Raw genomic sequence first — 17,786 nt, 5'->3', positions numbered from 1 at the left:
TTTTCTCTTGTAAATTCTAAATAGGGAGATCCAAATATGGCTTGATGAATGGGTTTATTGTCAGAATAAGAGCAGAGATCCTCTGGGTGACTAATTTTAAGCATAGTGCACACATTTGGAACCATAAATTTAGGTGTGTGTGTGTGTGTGTTCACTTCCATTATTTTATAGTTATGCACACTATGTTTAAATTTGACAATATTTGCCTGGCTTTGTTCTCGGTTGCATACATTTCCAATTTTAGATAACTTTGAAAATTCTCTTGTGTGTCTCTTCATACAATGAAAATGTCTTGGTGATTCTGGGGTCCAAGTGAGATACATATGTTGAGCTAGGAGACATACAGGTCAGCAGAGGTCCGAGCCTCTCTTTGTCTTCTGGATCTGACAGGCAGGTCTTGCTGCTGGTGGAGTCCCAGGTGAGTGGAGATCCCAAGGGTGGCTCCTGGGGACCTAGCTCACTTCTTTGGGACTCCTGTACAACTTTCTCAGTGCCTCTGAGGGTTCTGCTCAGGACAACCACACTCTTGTCTTTGGGGTCCCTGCTAATGGAACTTCATTCTCATTGAAAATGTCATTTCTGAGTTGGGTGTCAGTGTCATTATTTTATAGTGAAAGGAGGAAAGGCCAAGTGAGATGAGGTCTGATAGCAGGGATCTTGCCACTTAAGCATTCATTTATTTGTTTATTCATTCACTCAAATATTTAAATGTCCATCCTATGCTTGTGAGAAGTTTGTAGTGAGCAGAAGTGAGCAGGTCTCTGGCCTCATGGAGCTTATTTCTAGGGAGTGAACCAGATAATAAATGAGGATATGAATCAAGCACCAGGCCAGAATTTTCCAAATTTGTAATGGAATTTAAAATAATTTAAAATAATTTTCCAAATTTGTAATGGAATTTAAAATAATTTAAAATAATTTTCCAAATTTGTAATGGAATTTAAAATAATTTTCCAAATTTTTAATTTGGAAAATGTCAGAGAAGTTTTCTCTGAAGAGGTGACATTTCAACTGAGAACTGAAGACTAGAAGGCTCCAACCATGCAAAGAGTTGGAGGAAGAGCATGCCAGGGAGATGGAATAGGCAGGGCCTGGCTCTGCCATGGCTCCAGTGTCCTCCCGCAGCGTGAAAGGTGTAGAGTAGTTGTATTGTCAAAACATAAAATAGACAGAAAATAACAGTATCTTAAATAAGGCAGTCCTGGCATAGGTGAATTATAGAGAGAGGAATTTGTAAGGACACTAGAGAAGATGGAATTCTAAATTCTATTTTCTTTCATTATAAACCAGAAAACCCAATATTGCCACATAACCAAAAAGTTGCTATAATTTTCTAACTATTATTCAGTACTGAGCATGAGATGAAACTGTGAGAAAAGCTAGGGTCTTTCTCTTTATGATTCTTTTCACACTAGAATAAAGTCCCAGAATAATCTGGCTGTATTGGATATTGGAGGAAAGGATTTTTGAGAGCATGTGTATGTTTGCTCTGTTCATATTATTTCTTTTCCCTAGAAGGACACCAAACTATTTATAGGGAAGATAGAAACAAACAACTGAGTAGTACACTTCCAAACATTTGGAAACATATGAACTTTGAGCCAGCACAGAGAATCACGAGGCAGACAGCAGTTCAGCCATATTTGATGCTTGTGGAACATAGATGTTGCTGCTTCCTTAGGGATGAAAATATAAATTATACAGACTACTACAATCTCTTCTCCAGAATTCTAACTTCTAAATTCTGACCCACAAAAATGCGCAATTTGTTTTCCTTGAGCACAAAATTCGTGCTGCCCCATCCCCTGCTGGAACAACTAAAGAAGATCGTCCCCTTCAACCTTTTGCTGTTCTGTGTCCTAAGACAAGCATCCAAAAAGAGGCTACTTTCTTTTTCCTGGAGGGAAGACTGGTTTTATTGGAAGAATGATTGCGCAAAATGGATCCAGGCTTGCTGTCTGAGGGTCCTGGTAGATGCCCACTTCTGCTTCTCATACAAAGGTGCCTCCCAAGCTGAACCCAATTGTTAGAATCATGTTAGATTGTAAAACCATCAAAATGCCAATGTTAGCAAAAGTTTTGGCAACAAACATCTATTTTCTCAAAATTATTTTATCCCACTAGCAATCATTCATTCAGACATTTCCATTATTGGCCATTAAAACAGCAATAAGCTGGATGCTATCTACCAGGGATCCCCAACCCTCGGGCCACAGACTGGGCCACACAACAGGAGGTGAGTGGCCAGTGAGTGAAGCTTCATCTGTATTTACAGCCACTTCCCATTGCTCACACTACCACCTGAGCTCTGCCTCCTGTCTGATCAGTGGCAGCATTAGATTCTCACAAGAACGTGAACCCTACTGTGAACTGCACATGCAAAGGATCTAGGTAGCGTGCTCCTTACGAGAAGCTACTGCCTGGTCAATTGAGGTGGAGCTGAGGTGGTGATGCTAGCACTGGGGAGTTGGCTACAAACACAGGTCATCATTAGCAGAGAGGTTTGACTGCACTGAGACCATAATAAATCAATTACTTGCAGACTCATACTAAAACCCAATTAAAAAAACCCAATCAGTGAATGGCAGGTGACAAGCTGCATCTGGTGGTAGGCTTTATAGTGGCAAATGAGTTGATGTACTTCAATTGTACAGCTGCACCTGGCGACAGGCTATAAGTCAGAATCCAGCACCTATTTTAGTTCATGGGTGGCCTGCCCATTATTTTACTTACCACTTCCATCCTCACTCTTTCCTGCACTGCACACTTGCCTCAGTCACCGTTCTCGTAAGCTCACCAGCTAACTCTAGCCAAAATGAATAAAAATTAAATGTTGCTGGAGAGCTTCTTTGGAAAGGTGGAAAGGCCCAATGATGAGAGAGCAGAAGACTAAGACTGCCCACAATAAAAAATCTGCGTTTAAAAGAAAATACCAAGAGTCCTACTTAAATTACAGTGACAGAATGGGTTCATTGCAATAGGTCATTCACATTTTCCACGTGCACTTGGTATATACTATGTGGCAACCAGCTATCCAATGAAGCCATGAAACCTTCCGAACTGCTTCACCAGATGGAGATCAATCACTCTGCATTAAAAGACAGGCCTTTGGACTTTTTCAAAAGAAAAAAAAACGTGAACATGAAGAACATAAGCAATTATTGAAGGCCACTACTTCATCAAATGTGTCTGCACTGAGAGAGGATCATTCCTAGTGGCTAACCGCATTGCTAAAGCTAAGAGGCCCTTTACTATTGGCGAAGAGTTGATTCCGCTTCCTGGTGAGGGAAAAAGTTCATTTGTTGTGAACTTTTAGGAGAGGCTGCAGTTCAAAAGGCGTCACATATTCCTCTTTTGGCTAACACTATAACTAGATGAACCAGTGAAAGAGCAGAAGCTATTGAGGTATAATTGTTAGAGAAGATTAATAAGTCACAGTGGTTTGCAATCTAGGTTGATGAGTCTATGCATGTTGAGAACAAGTCAACAATGTTTGCATTTGTGCCATATATTTTTCAGGAGGATTGCATGAGGATATGTGTTGTGCACTTCTCTTGCCAACCAACACCACAGCTGCAGAACTATGCCAGTCTTTGAATGATTACACGTTAGGAAAACTGAGTCAGTCATTTTGTGTCAGTGCATGGATGGACAGAGCAGCTGGCATGACTGGATGGCTTTCGGATTTCACTACTTAGGTCAAAGAGGTCACTTCCGAATGCAAGTCATCCATAGATGACTTGTCATCCATAGAGAAATGCTGGCTACCTGAAAAAAAATGTTACCTCAGCTTAACATTTTGCAGGATGTGGTTTAAATGATCAACCACATTAAAGTACATGCCCTTAACTCATGTCTGTTCACGCAGCTCTGTGAGGAGATGGATGCAGAACACACGTCTCCTCTTACACACAGAAGTGAGATGGCTTTCTAAAGGTAGATCACTGACCAGAGTTTCTGAGTTACCAGAGCCGCTCCAAAGATTTCTTTTAGAAAAACAGTCACCACTGGCAGCACATTTCAGTGACACAGAATGGGTCACAAAACCTGCTTACTTGGGTGACATATTCAACCTGCTCAATGAACTCAATCTGTCATTTCAAGGGGGAATGATAACTGTGTTCAAGTTGGCAGATAAAGTGGCTGCATTTAAAGCTAAACTGGAATTATGGGGGCGATGAGCGAACATGGGGATTTTCGACATGTTTTAAACATTAAAAGAGATTTTGAAAGAGACTGAGCCAGGGCCTTCTTTCTCCCAGCTGGTGCATGATCACCTACCTCAGCTTTCAAAAGAGTTGGAGCATTGCTTTCCAACCACAAAGACCCCCAAACTGGGAAGGAATGGATCCACTACCCGTTTGTGAATAAGACAGGTAAATGGACTTTGTGCTAGAAGAGGATCAACTGCTGAAGATCACAAATGATGGTGGCCTTAAAAGTATGTTTGAGAGAACTTCAAATCTCCAAACATTCTGGATTAAAGTCAAGGTGGAATATCCTGAGTCAAGGTGGAGATTGCCACAAAAGTAGTGAAAAGCCTGCTTCGATTTGCAATACCATCATCCTGTCTTTGTGAAGCAGGGTTTTCTGCAGTGACAGCAACCAAAACAAGATTATGAAGTAGACGGGACATCAGCAACACAGGTTGGGTGTCACTGTCTCCCATTGCCTCCAGATGGGACCATCTTGTTGCAAGAAAACAAGCTCAGGGCTCCCACTGATTCTGCATTATGGTGAGTTGTATAGTTATTTCATTATGTATTGCAATGTGATAATAATAAAAATAAAGTGCACAATGACCCGCCCCCTCCCTGCCAGTCCGTGGAAAAACTGTCTTCCACAAAACTGGTCCCAGGTGCCAAAAATGTTGGGAACTGCTGCCATACACTGTTCAGGAACACCAGAAAAAGGGAAGAATCAGTATTGAGAAGGTGGAGTTTGTTGCAGGCCCTGACCCTTCCTTCTGTCTGCCAAATGGTAGTTAGTTCTGTAGCTTCCTACACCTGAGATGCAAATACCCTAAGACTTCCCAGGGGAAAGGAATTTTAATTAGAGCATCCAGATGAAGTTTCTTCCTAATTTAAATCCCATGCCTCATCTTATGAGATACAATACCCTAAAGATCTGATTAGTTGGCATTTTCTTTATTGTGTGATTTAGACTGAGAGCTCTGAGTCTGACACACATATCTGGCACTGTTTATGGAGCATGCACTCAAATAAAGTCTGTGTGATTGTGACAGAATAAGCTTTGCTGCCAGGACTTTTGTCAGATTGAAAAGGGGTTGGTGGTGACTGACAATGGCCATGAAGCCACCTTGAGCTCTGTGGATTTCAGTTACAAAGGATCTCATCTTAAGCCACTCTGTTTGGAAAAGAAAATTATTTGGTTATTTGGTCGTAGGTAGAAATGAGATTGATTTCTGCTCTTCTTTGTGGCAAAGAGAGGAATGCTGATGGTCCAGAGAGAGTCCTGCCTGCCTACCCTGGGTGCTACCTGGAGTAGTGATTCTCACCTGAGCAATTTTGGTTCTCTGGGGACTTATGGCAATGACTAGAGACTGGGGAGTAGGTGGTCACTGGTATCTAGAGGGCAGAGGCCAGGGATGCTAAACATACTACAATACATAGTATAGCCTCACAGCAAACAATTATCTAGCCCCAAAAGTCACTAGTGCCAAGGTTGAGAAACCCTGATCTAAAGGAATGAATTTCATGAGAATGTGCCTGCCTGGGAAGGTGATTCTTCTGTTGCTGTTTTCTAATTTTGAATTGAAAACTTTATCACTGACTTATTCTTCCATCAAGAATTAGTCAGCTGGAGGTTGAGCTGATTTCAGAAGTGGGTGAGGTGCCAGCCTAAGTGGAATGATTTGAAAGGCACTGAGAAAATCAAGATGAGATGTTCTGCAACCAAGCTCCAAGGCCTAGAATTCCTTTGGTTGAAACCTGGAGAAACACTGAACAGAGAATCTGGATTCCTGAATTTTGAATCAAATTCTCCTTCTTCCAAATGCTCTAAGATTTGTTGAGAATTTTCTCCATGCCTATCTCTGGCCTCAGTACTGCACATGCCTTCTCTTACCCATCCTCTCAGAAACCTTGAAGAGGTGTACACTTCTGTAAACAAACAAACAAAACTATTAGAGCTAATAAATGAATGCAGTAAGTTGCAGTACACAAAATTAATATGCAGAAACCAGTGATGTTCTTACACATTAAGAATGAACTATCAAAAAGAGAAATTAAGTAAACAATCTTTTTACAGTTATATGCCCTAAAAAAGTACCTAAGAAAAATTTGACCTAAGAGGCAAAAAAGGTATAATCTGAAAACTGTAAGACACTGATGAATGAAATTGAAGAAGACACAAATAAATGGGAGGATATATATATATACTATGCTCAAAAATTGGAAGAATTCATATTGTTAAAATGTCCATATTACCCAAGACAATCTACAGACTCAGTGCAAACTCTGTCAAAATACAAATGGTGTTTTTCACAGAATTAGAACAAATAATTCTAAAATTTATATTGGACTACACAAGACCCTGAATAGCTTCAGCAATCTTGAGGAAGAAGAACAAAGCTGGACATATAGTGCTTCCTCATATCAAATTATACTACAAAGCTATAGTAATCAAAACAGCATGGTACTGTCATAAAAACAGACACATAGATCTGTCATAAAAACAGATCAATGGAACAGAATAGAGAGCCCAGAAATAAACTCACACCCATATGGTCAATTAATCTAAGACAAAGGAGGCAGGAATATACAATAAAGAAAAGACAGTCTCTTCAATAATGATATTGGGAAAACTGGAGAGATACATGAAAAAAATAAGCTGGACCATTTCTTACACTGTATGCAAAAATAAACTCAAATAGATTAAAGAATTAAAGAATTAAATTTAAGACCAAAGATCATAAAACTACTAAAAAAAAAAACACAGGCAGTAAATTCTCTGACATTGGTCTTAGCAATTTTTTTTGTATACATATCTCCTCAGACAACGGCAACAAATGAAAAATAAACAAGGGGACTACACCAAACTAAAAACCTTTTGGACAGTGAAGGAAACCATCAACAAAACAAAACAAAACAACTGAACAGGAAAAGGCATTTCTAAGTTATATATCTGATAAGGAATTAATATCCAAAATATGTGAAGAACTCATACAACTCATCATAAAAAGTCTGATTAAAAGTTGAGCAGAGAACTTGGATACACATTTCTTCAAAGAGGACATACAGATGGCCAATAGATAAATGTAAAGATGTTTAAATTCATTAATCATCAGAAAAAGGCAAATTAAAACCATGATGAGCTCTCCTCACACCTTCAGAATAACTGCAATAAATCAACAAACAAGTGTTGGAGAGGGTGTGGAGACACAAGAACCCTCGTGCACTGTTGGTGCACTGTTGGTGTAAACTGGTGCAGCCAATGTGGACAACAGTATGGAGTGTCCTCAAAAAACTACAAATAGAACAGCCATATGATCCAGTAATTTCACTTCTGGGCATGTATCTGAAGAAATCCAGGACATTAGTTCAAAAAGATATATGCATCTCCATGCCCTTTGCATCATTATTTACAATATCCAATTTGTGGAAGAAAACCAAGCACAACTTGATAGAATAGATAAAGAAGATGTGAAAAAATACATACATGTCTGAACTCAGGTGTGCACACACATGCATGCACACACAGTGGAATATTACTAGGCCGTAAAAATGAAATCTTGTCATTTACAACATCATGGATGACCTAGAGAGAGTGTTATGCTAAGTGAAGTAAGTCAGACAGGGACAAACACAACATGATCTCACTTACATGTGGAATCTAAACAACAAAACAAATGACCAAATGAAATGGAAACAGACCCACAGATAGGGAGAAGCAGCTGATGGTTGCCAGGTGGGAAGGGGTAGGAGGGTGGGTGAAAAAGATGAAGTACAAATTTCCAATTATTGATTATTTTCCCTAAGATGTACTTTATATACCCATGACTTTCAAATAAAGAAGTCATGAGGATGTGAAGTACAGCTTAGGGTAAATGGTAATATTGTAATAACTTTACAATATTATGGTAACAGATGGTTACTAGATTCAGTGTGATGATCACACCATAAGATAAATATTGAATCCCTATGCTGTACACCTGAAACTAATATAATGTTAAATGTCAACTATACTTTAAAAATACATTTAAAAATAGGTATGTATAGTTACTACTGCTCTCTTACCAAGGAGCAGATGGAGACCTGGGAAGTTTCAGGAACTTGCCCAAAGTGACACACTGGTAAGTGTGGTGCCCATGATACTGCCAGTAACCAAGACCATCTCCTGCGCAGCTCTGATGCATTGCAGCTAACCTCTCTGTGACTCTTTCCACATGTGGGAAACAAGTAAGTTTAACTCCATGATGTCTAGGAAGCTTTTTCAGTGCTATGATGTCCTGATTTGTTCTTTTGTTTTGTGTCTTGTCCTCTTTATTTTTTTACTGGATATATTTGACATACAACATTGTATAAATTGAAGGTGTACACCTGTTACTTTGATATGTTTATATATTATGATTGCCCCTGTAGCTATATTACATCACATAATTATAGTACAATGTTGTTGTCTGTGTTCATTATACTACTGTTCACTCTGCCCTCTTTACGGTCCCCTTTTAAAATGGAGAGATTCCCAGGATAGAAAAAACTGGAAATCACCACAGAAGGATTCCAAACCTCCAAGTTCATCATGACCAGCTGGTATCTTCTAAGAATACTTATTTCCACAGCCCCTCATCAACTGAGGACTATACTAAATGAATAAAAGCCTCGATTTCCCACCTCTCTTGAAAATACAAAATTCTCCCAGCCCTGGGCTTGCTTTCTTGAGGTGAATGATCAGCACATGCCCCTTTTATTCGAGGCCTGCATTCTCAAATTTTCCATGGTACACACTCTCCCTAATTACATACAATCCACTTCAAATCATTTTAAATTGCTTGGTCGAGATTTTTAGGCTGTGACATCAGCATCACCTGGGAAAATGTGTTCAAACACTAATTTTTGGACACCACTGATCTTCTGTAAGAAGTTGTTGTCACTTTCCCATTTATTTATGTGTGTGTGTGTGTGTGTTATAATCCAATGTTATTGTTATTTCTTTTCTTATTCATGATGTCTCAACTTTGGGCAGTGGGGAGCTCTCATGTTGGCTCCCAAGCCTTGTCAATAAGTCTTTCCACCCCACCACTGCCCTTTGTTTTGTACTTCCTGTGATACTTTCTGGCAGCACAAGATGCTCCAAGCTTATCTTGTATTTTCCTTACCAGAGCCCTGCAATTAACTAGTTCTCCAAGTATCCATGGTTTCTTTTACTGGAGAAAAGTATTTAGAAACCAAGATCTGGGTACTAGGTGTGCTCATTGCTATTGCTGCCTCTAGCCCCTTTCAATGAACAGAGCTAAGAAATCTGTGAATACATACTAACTCATGCATACACAAACCTATAGAATTATTTCTGTACTTACTTATCTGTAAATATATATTTAAATTGTCCATATGGGTACCTTCACCTCTAATCCATTACCATAGGATTCACACTGGACTTCAGGCTATCAGAGTTTTAATCTTTGTACGGCTTTTTTATTTTAACAATAGCTCAAGAACATCATGGGGGATGGGGAAGCTTCTCTTGATAACTATTTTATAGGTTTTACGAAAAATACCAAGGTTAGCATAACAAAAATACCAACATATCCCCATGGTTAGCATTCTTCAACTCCTTCTGAAATCTTCTCGAATTTAGAACATACGGCCTCACTGTTCCTGCAGGTGAGACATGCCTCACTTCCCTTCTTGTACAAACACAGTTTATCTCCAGCCCTGTGGAGTAATGCCTTTTGTAACAATAAGCTGGTACTTGTGGGTTCTAAATATAAGCCTCTTCTTGGAGATTATAATCAGAACTTTGAGTTACATGTGGAATCTTATTTTGAATTCAGGTACACAATTACTCAGACACTTAATTATACTGCCTTAGGATAGCATTAGAACAATAGTTTTAATTGTTTTTTGGGGGGGTGTTGGATTACAAAAGTAGCCTGTTATCTTGTGAGAAAGGTGAAATGACTATAGTCTTGAGGATTTCACAGAGTCAAACTGATCACCAGCTATGAGGTTTTCCTGTAGTTCTTTCATGTTTATTCAGGAAGCAGCCTTACTTGGATAGGCTCCTCCTGCCTTTCCTTATACTTAATATAAATCTAGTGGTGATTAGATATGTCTTATAAACTAGAAAGAAAATCCAGCCAGGGGACAGCTCCCAGGTTGCTGAAGATGTAGCCCCTCAGTGGTTTGGAAAACATTCTGGATCTTAAACAGCAATACCTGTAATTATGAAGGCATCATCCCTTCCATAAGAAAAAAAAAACAAGACAAAGAAAGCAAAGCCCTTTTATTAACAAGGTATAGTGATAGCATGTGTTCAGCCTTCCCAAAACCTGTCTGGCATTTGTTTCTGGACTGCTGGGGAGTATCTTCCATCTTTCTCTGAGCACTCATAAAATGATACAAAGATAAACAATTGGAGGGCAATCCATAGTGTCTTTGGGGTAGCAAGAGAGAGAAGTAGCCTGCCATTAATCTCAAAGGAATTAATCATGGTTTACCTAGGTGATTTATTGGCTTAACTTTGCAAGTGATTGAAAACAAGGAACCAACAAATTTTACAAAAGTCTGGAGAACCAGGTATGGCAGACAGCTTATGGGACTATTTGACAAGCAATTTAAACTTCAAAGTCTTAATACTGTAAAGATGCTCTCTGTAAAGAGATTGTGCCTTTTTTTTTGTGAGAGGCAACATGCATTGCAGATGTGTTTCTCAAACTTGTGTCTGTGAGAGTCTCCTGGGCAGTTTAGTTAAAATGCAGATTTCAGTTCAGTAGGTCTAGGGACTGGGCTGAGATGCTGCATTTCTGAGGTGCACAGGTGGTGCTGACGCTGCAGGCCAGCACTTCTCATTCTGCATAGCAAGGGTCTGTCTGGATTGCTCTAGTACTTCTTGAAGGTAGGCTTGAACTTCTCACACTCCCTTTATGTATCTCCAAATTAACAACGTGTAGCACTGTGAGTGTTCAAAGGTTAGGGGACTAGAATAGCTTTTTGGAGTAGAGGTATTTGGCCAAATAATTTTTTGTAGTTCATAGAGTTTACAATCAATGCATTGGGACCCATAGGGCAAAGAGCTATAGAATACAGTTATCGGCAACCTCTTTTCACCAGGACCAATTAAAAACACATAACACTATTGCAGGCCATGTTTATTTGTTATAGAACTGTGCCCTTGGAAGGAGAAGAGCAGGGCATGCAATCTTTATAACTGTGATTAATAGCTCACAAAATGCACTATTGTCTCTAGTTTTAATGCTGAGCCTCTGAATGAGTTTTGTTGTTGGGGAAAACCCTTTTAAAACTGGGGACTTTCACCATTCCGTGACTAGCTTTTCAAGCCATTCAATTACTAAATGTAGTTTGCCTCAGACTGCCTGATTACACTGTATACTTTGAAACAAGAGAGCTTGTGTTGACTTGTGGTGTGGACATCTAGCTACAGCAAAATGCAGATGACACACCTCCTGAGACGCACATGATTTTCGTTAACCATTTTTCACACCTAGGAAGGAACAGGAGTATAAGCTTTCATTTAAAGAAGAGTGTGTGACCACTTTTACTAACCTGTCCCTCTCTACTCCCCATCTTCCCCTCCTTTTTTCTGTGTTTACCCCTGGGATCTGAGGGAGAGAAGAGGGGAAGTAGAGGGTTGCATTTGATGCGGACTCTGTGGCATCCTTTCTCCTCTGTCTATAAAGAGATATGTAGAGCGGCTGTTTCTGAGAAGCCAGGCAGTCCCCATAATGTGTGAGGATGGTGGCACATTGCTTTTGTGAAGTGGAAAGTGTGAGATGGAAATACACACTGAGTAAGGGCGCCTGAGTTCTAATCCTTGTCCAGCCACTAACCAATTATTAGGCCTCGGAGGGAGATGTAACCTTCCTTGGGCCTCAGCATTGTATTCTGTAATTTAACATAGTTGGTGATGCTTGTTTTTCACGGCGTTAGGTGACACTGAGTTGCGTACTGAGGAGGACTCTCCGTCTGCAGTCACTTTCAGTCATTCTGGTTGTTTAGAAAAATGAAGAGAAAACAAAATTCCCCATTGACATTTGCCATCGACACTTCTCAGTACTTGCCATTCTAATAGATTATTTTTAATTTTTATATTTTTATACCAGTCTCTCTAACAAAAAGAGATCATGACTTTGCACTGTGATTGTTTTAATTTATGGAAGGTCATACTGATTTCCTATTTAAGGTAGTAATAGAAACATAAATAGCACGTAGGTTGATTTAAAGGAAAACATTTAGTACAACCTCTATAACTGTACTCCAATGAGAGCAGCATATTAATTATTCAGGAACTCTTAAGTTATGTAGATAGGGTGAAAATTAGGAAGATGGTAATTATAGTTTTAAAAACACTGAATTAGGTGATTTTCAAGTTTCTGTTTACTCTAAATTTACAAGAGCATTCAGGTATTTCATTAAGTGGCAAATATTCACTCTAGTTTCTGTTTCCCAAATGTGCATGTATTAATTGACAGAGTATTTGCACAACAAAGTTGGTGTTTGATTTATAGTTAATAGTACATGGCATGGCATGTGTTCTGATACCTTTGGGGAAATTTTGGCAACAGTTAACAACAGTTTTCTAATTTCTCATTTACACTGTTTCTCCTATTACTTAAAATATAACAAAATGGGGACAAGGACCTTTTCCTTGGCGTAATTAAAAGTGAAATGCTATCCAGCAAAGCTATCAAGTTGAATGGGAGGGCAGATAAATTGCTTCCCAGAGAAGGTCAAGTTAAAGGAGTTCATCATGACCAAGCTTTTATTATATGAAATGTTAATGGGACTTATATAAGAAATAGAAGATCAAAAACTATAAACAGTAAAATGACAACAAATACAACTATCAACAACTGAACCTAAAAAAACCCCAACAAACCCAAACAAAAACTAAGCAAACAACTAGAACAGAATCAGAGAAATGGACATCACATGGAGGGTTTTCAGTGGGGAGGGGAAGATGAAGAATGTGGGCGGGTACAGGGAAGAAGAAGTAGAATTGGTAGGCATAAAATAAATGGGGAGAGGTTAAGAAGGGTATAGGAAACAGAGAAGTCAAAGAACTTGTATGTAAAACCCATGGACTTGAGCTAAGAGGGGAATGCTGGAAGGTTGGGGATGCAAGACAGAGGGCTAAAAGAAGAAAAATTGGGAAAACTGTAATAGCATAATCAATAAAATATACTTAACGAAATGTCAAGAACACATTTAAAAAGGGATTTCTATTTATCTTACAACCAAAAGGTGGCGTCCTATCCCCATGCCCTTTATTTAAAAATCCTTCTCGCTTTAACTTAAAAAGAAACTTTTAGTTGGTTACTAATAAAGAAATTAAAATGTGCTCCCCATGAATGTAACGTGGTGTTGAAAATGAACTATATGTTAAGCTGCATTTAAGTTTCCCCTCTGGTAAAAGCGCAATGAACATGGAGTTCTTTATTTATTAAGGTGGCACATCAGACAGTATTATATACAAAGTTGATTATCACATTTTGTTGGATTTACAAGTGGGATTTCCTTTTGTCTGCAAAACTTGTTGCCAATCTGACTTTGGCCCCCACTTTCAAGTGAATGTAGATTTTAAGGCAGTTCAAATGCAGAATAAGATCAGTGGTAATCTAAAGACCATTTAGTGTGGCAATACTAATAATTTTTTTAAAAGTCACTGTTCAATCTGGAAAACAAGATCAGAGCATGAACTCTTCTTTACAGACCAAGAATAAATTTGCCACATTTAAATAAACTGCTATTCCCCTGAGTTAAAACTCAGCAACATGACATATACCATAAAATGTTATATGTGGCATAAACATTTTAGAAATGAAAAACAACCCCCTTCCCCCTCCTAGACAGGCTACTTTGTTGATTTCCATTTAATTCCATGTGAATTCAGCATATGGAATTTTCAGTGATGTTAAAGTGTTGTTGAGAGCATTAACTGTGTTCGACATTAAGCTTTTTTACATTAGTGCTTAAGTCATAGTAAGTATTCAGTAAATATCAAATGTTATTATTAACAGCTATAGACTGTGGGCTCAAGGGCAGGGAATTTTATTTATTTTTTGCATCCCTCGGTGCCCACGATATGGTACAGAATGTAGTAGGTGTGTCATTAAAGTGTTAATTAATGTCTTGACACAAAGACAACATGAACTCTAGCCTTTAAGAATCTAGGAGGTTCTACTCAAACTAAAATGCATTTTCTTTATTTAGATTCTAATTTAAAAGATTTGATGGTCTTGTCCGAATAACATGGAATCTTGTGAAGAATGCCTTCAATATGAATGCTACTATGCTGGAATTACCTTAACACACTCTCCCTTTCTTTGGCTTTATTCTGTAGCACCAGTGAGTTGCTTTGTTATTTTTTTTTACATGCAAAAGAGATACAATTTTAAAGTAGTAGTCTTATGCTATTATTGAAGTTTGAAATTTAGAATTCTCCAGTAAATGCATGTTTAAAAATATTTCAAAAAATTATCTAAAAGAATTTATAGTATCTTTTCCAGGATATGTATTATCTACAACTGTGCTGGCGGTAACACCAGTGGGACAGTACTTTGTAAGAATTCATAGGGTGGCTTCAGTACACTCTCATACAGACCTGGCCTACTAAACCAGCCAGCCAGCCAGTAGCTGGGAATACTGGCTTGGTTACTTGGCAGCACCTGGGGTGAAGGAAATTATTTCTGTTAACAAGCCATAGAGCTGTGTATCTAAGTCACATTTTGGAAACGAAAAGTCATCTTCTTTCTCTACTTGTGTTGATAAAACGAAGGAAATACTAGTGTCCTTTGTTTTATACATTTATATGTATATTTCAAAAGATTTCGTTCAGGCTTCCCATTTACTCCTTCAGTTTTCTAAATTCCACCAAACTTCAAAACAGCACACAAAAAGAAATCTCACCTTTTCAAAGAATTGGACAAAGCTTTCCCAATTGAATGATCTTTTGGAGAACAGGTAACCTGTGTTAAATTGCTGACATGCTAGCCCCTGAGCAGTTTCCTAAAGCGGCCACGGCTACAGTCCAACTCCTCAGGCGGCCACTTGCCTTCAAAGGACACCTAATCACACTTTTCTGTGGGGAATCTGACACGGAGGGGTAGGAAAAGTGAGTTCCACACTCCACTCTCCTTACTCTGAATACTGGGGAAAAACCCTTCGCCGGAGGGTTTCTGCTTCTTTGCAAATGCGGGTTTGTCCTTCTGTTGAACTTTCACCTCCGAACTCGCCTTCGTTCATTGGACAAAGTGCAGAAAGAAAGACGAGAGACGGAGGGAGGACGGGAGAGAGAAGCGGGTGGTGGAGAACGCCGCCCCTCCTTCGACTGTCACTGCTGGCGAAACACTTTCACTTTTAACTGGAGCAGACTTACAGCTTTGCCCATCTCTCCCCTTCCTTCTATATTTTTAGCTCAGAAACCAAGCAAATGGCCATCCCATTCCCATTTTCGTCCCTCGTTAACGCTCTGCCGCGCGTTTTCCCGGAGTCTGAAGGGCCCCCTCCTCATCATCTGAGGAGACTCTCCCCCCCCTATTTTCCAGGTCTTTCCAGCCAGGTCCCTCTGCAGCCGCTCAGCGTCTCCCCCTCCCTGATCTGCGCGGCCCTGCCGCCCTCTGCCATTCAGCCCGGACTCTTCCCAAGCAAGCCCACCTCCCGGGACCCCTCGTCCCAGCCCACCCCGCCCCAGGCTCTAGCAGCGGTGATTTTCTTCTTTCCTTTTTTTCTTTTTTGCTGCGAGCCTCGTTGTTTACCCAGCAGGTGGATGTGACGTCAGGGACGCACAACAGCAAAAAATAACAACATCTTCCTCCGCGACGAGCTGGGCGCTCTCGCGCACTCCTTATTTATTTATTTGTTCCGGAAGGCCCGGGGGAGGGAGGAAGAGGCAGGGGGGCGAGGGAAGTGGGCCGGGGCTCGAGTGGACTGAGGGGACCGTGGCGGCTCGCGCTCTGGGGGCGCTGGGGCGCTGGGGGTCCCCAAGGCAGAGAGGCAGCCCTGGCAAGAGGCCTGACGGCTGGCCGGGGAGCGCCCCCGGCCCAGCGCCACCCGCGCCACCGCTGCTGGCTGGGCTACGGGAAGCTAGTCCCGAGCGGAGGAATCTATTGTTATTTATTGTGTGGCGGTCGCATGCCGCACTCGCAGCGGCCGGTCCCTAGCCCGCGAGTGCGTGTGTGCGCGCGAGTGTGCGCGAGTGAGTGTGTGCGCGGGGGTGCGCGCGCGGGCGGGAGTGGGCACGCGCGGGGAAAAGCCCGAAAACACCTTAGTTTGCACCGAGAGACCATTTGCAGCGGGTGAGTTTGTATTTTTCCATTTCTGCTCCACTTTTCCCAAGCCGCCTCCTGTCTGGTTCCGCCACTTTAAACAACAACAACCAGCACAAAAAAAAAAAAAAAGAAAAAGAAAAAGAAAGAAAAAAAAAGAAAAAGGAAAAAAGAAAAAGGAAAGAAAAAAAGAAAAAAAAACTACTTTCCACCTCCAGGCTCCACGTGCATCTCCCCTAGTCCTCCGCTCTTAGGCTCTCCTCCGCGGCTTGGGGCCCAGGCTGCGAGATCAGGGTGGGGGCTGCAGGCAGGCGCGGGTGTGGAGGGGGCTCGAGAGACGCCGCGCAAGGGTTCATTTGCATAAGTCAAATGGGGGTGGGTGGGTAGGCGAGATCGCGTTCCCCTCGGCCCCTTCTCGCCTGGATCTGCGCTCTCCACAGTCGCCGCGAGAAAGAAATCAATAAGCCCAGGCCGCCAGGGGCAACTTTCGATGTCTTGCGTCGGGGTGCCTGCGGAGGAGCGGGGCGCGCGAGAGTCTCTGGGTCGGGTCCGTGGCGGGAGTGGGCGCGCGCCGGGAGTCTCTGGAGCCCAAAGTTTGGACTTAGAACAAAGTTTTCCCTTCTAACTCCCCAAGTGAATGCCTCCTCGGTGCCCCTGGGCTGCTCCTTGGGCGGCGTTGTAAAGATTGGAGACACCCGCGCCCTGGGCCCCGCGCCTGGGGTATCTCCCCGGTTCCACGCATGCCTTGCCCCGAATCCGGAGGCACGGATATTCCTTCGTCGCCCCCCCCCCCCTCCCAGAAAACTCAGACACATCTGCACATCCCTAGTAAGACACGTAACCCATGCGCTCTTGGCCCACTGAACCCAGTCTCCCCGCGACGGGACCAACACGGCGGGCGGGAGTGGGAGCAGGATGCGCTGCGGGGAGTCTCCGCGCCCAGATTTCTCTCTTCACCACACACACACTTTGCTGGTTTTACTCCTCTCTTAAGTTTGGGACACGTGTGTGTGTGTCGGGGGGCGATTCCCAAGCCCCGTTCTGTCCTGAGGCGCACGTAAATCGTTGCGTCCCCCGGCCTGGTCCGGGCTACCAGTCGCTCTCCGTCCCTCGCCGCCACGCCACCTTCCTCCCGAGCTCTGTTCCTTCCCATCCGGCTGTGAGGACTCAGCTGAGCCAGCGTGCCGGGACGGAGTGCGCTTCGGGTGGAGACCGAGGTGGCCGAGCCCCGCGCCTGGGAGTTTGCTAGTTGCCTCGGGGTCGCGGTCATTCGCTGCCTCCGCCTCTCCTCTCCCCCGCCCCCCGCCCCGCTCCTCCC

At 41.8% G+C, this 17,786-nt stretch overlaps 1 protein-coding gene across 14 annotated transcripts in view; it reads left to right on the top strand.

Moving 5' to 3' along the window:
- The first annotated feature begins 16,125 nt into the window (after positions 1–16,125).
- The window catches only part of FOXP1 (forkhead box P1), a 623,669-nt gene continuing 622,008 nt past the window's right edge, over positions 16,126–17,786 (top strand). For 11 of the 14 annotated variants that reach the window (XM_037040949.1, XM_037040948.1, XM_037040945.1 and 8 more), the window contains exon 1: positions 16,126–16,498. The gene's annotated coding sequence lies outside the window, so the exon portion shown is untranslated. The remainder of the gene's footprint in view (positions 16,499–17,786) is intronic. The other 3 variants (XM_037040958.1, XM_037040957.1, XM_037040959.1) reach the window with 2 other exon arrangements.

The sequence above is a fragment of the Sturnira hondurensis genome, unplaced genomic scaffold (assembly GCF_014824575.4).
Source record: "Sturnira hondurensis isolate 20B ecotype Veracruz unplaced genomic scaffold, ASM1482457v3 Scaffold0002840, whole genome shotgun sequence".
NCBI classification, from domain to species: domain Eukaryota; kingdom Metazoa; phylum Chordata; class Mammalia; order Chiroptera; family Phyllostomidae; genus Sturnira; species Sturnira hondurensis.
Note: the sequence above shows the minus strand (reverse complement) of the source record. Positions and strands in the feature narration are given on the sequence as shown.